This window comes from Triticum dicoccoides, chromosome 5B, assembly GCF_002162155.2.
Source record: "Triticum dicoccoides isolate Atlit2015 ecotype Zavitan chromosome 5B, WEW_v2.0, whole genome shotgun sequence".
Classification (NCBI taxonomy): Eukaryota; Viridiplantae; Streptophyta; class Magnoliopsida; order Poales; family Poaceae; genus Triticum; species Triticum dicoccoides.
The window spans coordinates 646,862,821-646,869,126 of record NC_041389.1 but is presented as its reverse complement, the minus strand read 5'-3'; the positions used below and the strand labels follow the sequence as shown (position 1 = coordinate 646,869,126).

Genomic DNA, 6,306 nt, shown 5'->3' with positions numbered 1-6,306 from the left:
ATTATTCAGTAAAATGCGATCTACGTGGAAGCCAATCCGATCTAGGTGAAACGGAAGCTGGTAGATTGGGCGATGGGGCTTCTGCTTGTGCGGCTCTGCATGTATGTTTTCAACTTGCAAATGGCCTGATTTTATCAATTATTGCTTGATGAAAGACTAACCAGTTTATGCCTGACATTTGCGTCTACATTTATGCAGTACCATTCCAGAGCTCAAGGCATCAGGTCTGCTTTAGAGACAAAGTCTCGCTCAGTTTAGTTTCCATGTAGTGTTAAATTCCAAAGAACTATCTTCATTACAAATGGTAAGCTAAAGCAGATTAAAAAGGATAAAAAATTTGCTCAATCCATGGTCAGTTGCTAAACTGAGCAGGAGCTGCACTTCAAGGAGCTAACTGTTCACTATAATCCATGGTCAGCTTTTAGGGTATTCATCTACTCAGTGTCCTGTATCTGAATTTTGTGGTCTGGAAACTTTTACCGGTTATTTCAATATAAGATTATAGAGTTGTTCTCCCTCTGTTTTGCTAATCTCCTCACTTGCTACAGTAAACAAGAGCACTTTGAGGTCTCTGCTATCACACCAGTACTGGCAATACATGGGGACATTTGTTGGTGTTGTATTCGGATCAGTGGAGATTGCTCCTTCAGTCACCATGCCAATCCATGTCTAGCATGTTTAGTCACATTGAGCTCTTCCAACTTTTCTTAAGCTATGTTGTACAGACACACAAGTGTGCAGCTGAATATGAATCAATTTATTGTGATTTTTCATTATCACGTAACGTGTTCTTTTATCTTATGAACAATAATATAATTCAATGCCTAAAATCATAGTTTGGGAATGTATTTCTCTGCCATCTAATTTCCCTCAATTATTAGTTGAAGAGACAATCGATCAACCCCTCTCTATTGTATGGTTATTTCGTGCACGTGATTACGTCAATGTTTGGGTTATATATTTGATATTTTTACGCAGAAACCCATTTTTTCATGTGTGAACTTTGCATACTCTACACCGGGTAGGAGGAAATATTTACATTTCTAAAGGGTCAGTGGATTGTTGTAAATGAGTTCCCATCAAAGAGGTTCTCACATTTTCTTTTGAAAGTAGTGGCTCAAGCTATCTCATAAGCTATATAGTCGATGGCGCATAACTCAGAGAGACGGAGATGTGGGGTGGAGGAAGGAGTAACTCAACAGTAAAAAAAGGTCGAGAATGATGCCTAATGTACATAAGAGTCCTAATAAAAACATCTGACACACAAAATTGGTATTGAACCATAAAATATGCATCTTCAAGATATATGTTACGCAAAATTGGTACTGGACCATAAATATGTATGCCCGTTGCAACACACGGGCTCATTTACTTTATATGATAGTTCAACTTTCTTTGATTCTACATATGATGATTTTTCATTGAAACCATGTAAGTATTTTATTTGCTAGCCGTTGGTTTTATGTATGTCCCTTTTTGCTTTTACTATGACAAGTGCAATGTGAGTTTCTATAGAAAGGGAAAATAATATGCATGGTTTGTTCACGTCATTTCTTCATCATGTGAAAAGCTTTTGGCTGTTGTTCTATGTTGGCATGTGGTAAATGCAGTCATCCCTCTAAAAACTTTCCAAGACTTGTCAAACATGGAGGAGCAGGGTGAGCGGGGCATGTGGTGGCCGAGCTTGGGATTGACCATGTCCAGATGAATTGTGATTGGGTGGACACCACGACCACTATGGGCAAGGGCCAGAAGAAAAATAAGCGGCAACACAGATGGGTCTCCGTGTTAAAATAATGACATGGATCTATGGGTCACAGCTCATACTTATTGGGCTAACGACATGTGATTTCTTCTCCCCCGTTGCAACGCGGATTGGGTTTCGGATTCACCGTCGCGGCGTTTATATAAAAAAGTCCCTTTGCTTTTCGAAAATAGAACCCGCGGTCCTTATTTAAGTGGATCTGGAAAAAAACGATTCGATTTTGCAAATTAACCCTTGTATTGTGTCAGAATTCCGCCCACGCTCTTCTGTTCATCTTATCCAGTGGCAGAGAGATGGAAGGTGGGACAGCTTCGGCTGGGCGCTCGTCGGCGAGCTCGTCGGCCGTCCGGCTCTCCCCTCCGCTTGCGGCCCTCTCGGCCTCTCCTCCACTTCCAGCGTCCTCGCCCCCCCCCTGTAGGTGCATCCTCGACGTTCCTAACCTCAAGAAGTGCGGCGGCGGCAGATCCGCGCGGGGCGTCGAGCGCAGCTGGATCCGTGTGAAGGCCTCCACAGCCTCCGTGCAGACGCTCGAGGTCGACAATGCCACCAAGATGTACAGCTGCGAGCTGTCCACCCGTGTCCTCAGCCTCTTCGTCCCACTCTTGGTGTCTCCTCAACGATCCTCAGCAGGGAGCGCATCATTGTCGTCAACTCCAAGCTGATCCGATGCGTCAAGAGGTAATCCTCTACTCACTTGACCGCCGACGAGGTCTTCCAGTACGCCGCCGATGTGCAGACACTCTCCTCTCTTTCTTTCCCTCCCTCTGGTATCCCTCTCTATCTTGCTGGAACGGCACCGATCATCACTGGTCTGGACTCGCACCCAACTTGATTTTTCCTTGTGCTGATTTGGGGTTAGTTCAGGTCCAGGGGCAGGTGCTAATGGAGAGTTTGAGAATGAATGCGAGAGGTGGTTGCATCTGTTACCCTTTAGTAATTTTTCTGTCGGTCTCTGCTTTTTCGATTCATAGGTGTACTTAGATCCAAGGATCAGATATATGCTACTGTAAAGTTGTCTCAGGATATTATCTATTGTTTCTGATGATAAGCTTTCAGTTAGTTGATACCACTGACTTTTCCTGTGTGGGAAAGACAACATCTTCTACTGGACATTTGCTAAGACAGAGCACTTCAGATTCCTTCTACATATAACATGTACTACGAGCTGGCTGTGATGGTTGCCGTCTATATTGTCGTGTGAATTGTTCCACACTTCTGATCATCATATTGTATGATGAGCAGTTGGCCATCTCTTATTCTGTGGGGATATGGTCCGTTTGTATTCTTCTAATTGATTCGGTTCACAATTCTAGCCGATGAAATTTGGTCTACATTTATGTGTACGTATGCTATCCTATATACTGGAATTTGTGCTTGCCCATTATATGATTACTACAAGTAGACAAATGCGAATGTCCATAGTAATAAACTTGTGGTCACAGGACTACTAGCTTAAAGTTTGTTAGATTATGTAAATGGGCATTTTTGTTGTCTACTCTTTAGGTTTCCATAGCATGAGGTGGTGCTCTTGCTTTAAAAAACACATATAAACTGCCATCTATATTGAACAATGGGGCTTCCTGTCTAAACTGGAGCAGTAATTCGAGGCTGAAAGGACCGACATTAGCAACAATAATATAAATATATCCATTAGAAGAGTTTTCTGCACTGAGTCCGTGGGTCTCACAAAGATATAAGATATATAGAATGTTGTAAACATCAGCTTACCTTCTCATGCAATGGAACAATTGTGTCTTGATCTTTCCCGTTTTCTTTGGTTTTGCAGCCTAGAATTTTTAGACATGCGCATATAGATTGGAGCATCTAATAGTAGTTGAAAATGTTTTTGAGTAAAAATGCAACTAATACTCAATTTTCTAGGACTTGATACATCATGGTCTTCTTGTGCTTTGTTGTTTGGTTGGTGTAGAATCCCTCAGCTCTTACCAAGAGGCTCTAGCTTCGAACCTGACTCTTTTAGTAGTTGGAGTGTTGCACGCATGGAATTGATCGCAGGTACTTCATCTAAAGATCCCAAGATCAGAATTTTATTACCCTATGTCGAGACCTGCATTTTTGCTATGGTGCACTCTAAGCTTTCTAAATTTTGTTATGAGGTTTAGAGAGGAAGCGAAGCAGCAACAGTTTGGGTTCAGAGAAGAATAGGAGCAGCAGCTCATTGGAGAAGGAGAGGTACAGCAGCCGAGGGCAGCAGCAGAGAGCAGAATCGGCAGGTCAGGGGCGGCAGCAGAGGATCAGAAGCAGAGATGAGTTCGATTCAATTACCATTGATAATGATTCAGACTTGAGTTTGCACCACCCTTGTGTTACTAAATAGTTTGTCCTTTTTCACTTGTGATTATGCACTAGAGATTTGCAAGGATGCATTGGATTCTTTTTATACTGATTTGATGCACCCTGACTTTGGAATGCGAACAAATGTGATCTTCAATTGACATTGATGATTCAGACTTTAGTTTGCTAATACTGTAGCTGACATAACCTTGAGTGTTACTCGGCTATACTAAGTGGATTGAGCTTTTTGTTATCCCGATGTCTTGAAAGCAAACTCTGTTCAAGGTTCCTTCTTTATCTTAGGCTCAGTACAGTGCTCATAATCTCAATTGAGTAGCAAGCTAAGGCTGGAGTGTATTTCAGTTGACCAATATGGCCGGAGGTGTGAACCAAACTGACAACAGAGATATCCAGTCTCTCATGCTTTATTCTTCATGTAGTACAATGAATTTTGTTTGTAGCTAACTTGGTCCTCTCGGACGCTAACATGTCGTACACTGACCGTGGAAAACGTTTGGACCTCATTACAAAGATACATGTCAATGAGGTAGCTGAAAAATAATTTGATGGCCAAAAACCATCGAACCTATGGTGCACTTCTGAACTGTTATTGCTCATCTAAAAAAGAAGAGAAAGCAGCACACCTTTATCACAAGATGGACGAGCTTGGCATCAATGAACAATCTGATATCCCTTTACATGAAGTAAGGCCAGCATCAAAAGAAACTTAAGGGCCTTGATTTAGAAGGTCACATAAATATCTAGATTGATCGTTAGTAGTCAGGGCTGTTTGGTAGATTCACTTCATAATACTCAATTTTCTCCTGCTTGTATCATCACCACCGTGTAATGTAGCATAGTACTCCTTCTGTAAAAAATATAAGAGCGTTTAGATCACTACTATTAAAAACCTAAGCATTCTTGTATTTATTTTTTACGGAGGGAGTACTATGCACAAAGCTCAGCACCTAAATTACTTGAATGTTGGCTCAGGGTTTTTTACTTAAAAAGGTGATTTTGTTTCTCCTAGTGCATTGTTATTTGTAGGCGTCATTATTCTATAATTTCTGACATTCTGCAGGTTAACATAAATCTCACATATAATTAGTATTGAACTACAAAATATTTATGTCTCCGTTGCAACGCACGGGTTTTTTGCTATATATATATATATATATATATATATATATATATATATATATATATATATATATATATATATATATATATAGATACTCTATTAGACACCCTGAGTGAGGAATTACTTATTTCTCACCCTAGTCCATCTACCGAGCCGGAGGCCACGCACTAAGCCGCACCAGCCAGCGTCCAGGCTGTAAAATTACACCGGTATCTATCTAATTTTACGTTTATGTGCCCACGTTCCCGTCCACCTTCCATCCACGTCCTTTTCTTTTCTTGAGTTAAAAAAAGGTTGCCAACGGTTCGAGATTATCGACGGCGAACAACATGCGGGGATACGGCGGCGTCGTGCTCCGTGATTTGGCACGGCGAGATTTTGCTCGCGGAGCGCCGTGCTGCTCGGCGGCGTGGTGTCGACACTGGGGTGGTCGCTGGGCGATTGGGGCGGCCTGGTGTGCCCCGCTGGTGAGATGTGCCGCCGTCATGGTTGACAGCTTCCTCGAGCACGGCCTCCTCGGATCCGTCCTCCTCGTCCCCAGATCCATCCTTCCATATTCAGTTGCATGCCGCTAAATCAGTCGGGACAGACCCCAATCTGCTCGCTCAGGTGCCCCTCGAGCTCCCAATTGGACTAATGTCTGATGGATCTGGGTTCTCCGGATGGTGGTGTTGAAGGGACCCGAGTGGCTAACAACGTGACCGGCAAGCGGGAGGCAACCACAACCAGCGTCCTCGAGCTCTACTACTAATCATTCTGTCATCAGGTATGTTACATGGGTATGTACTACTATGTAGCCATACTTGCCTGCCCCAATAATTTTCATTTGCTTCAGTCCCAATCTAGTTCGTAGCAGTCGTACATGTAGTAGAATCTTGCCTGCCCCAATAATTTTCATTTTCATTTCTAATTTTCAAAGCTTGCAGATTGTTATTTCAAGATTACTGTTTGGTTGTACTTTTGTTTCATCAGATGCACCATATGCAAATATACATCTATTATTCAGAAAAGTTTTTGCTCTATCACTGAAGGCCATACTTACTGTATCTATTAGCTGCTCCAAACATCATTAGTCTGTTACTATGTACTTAATAATGATTCTGGA

At 42.2% G+C, this 6,306-nt stretch overlaps 1 long non-coding RNA gene across 1 annotated transcript; it reads left to right on the top strand.

Moving 5' to 3' along the window:
• The first annotated feature begins 2,057 nt into the window (after positions 1-2,057).
• Positions 2,058-4,148, top strand: LOC119312307. Its single transcript, XR_005151299.1, has 3 exons — positions 2,058-2,443; positions 3,696-3,781; positions 3,889-4,148. It is a non-coding gene; the product is annotated as an uncharacterized LOC119312307 (long non-coding RNA).
• The last annotated feature ends 2,158 nt before the right edge of the window (positions 4,149-6,306 follow it).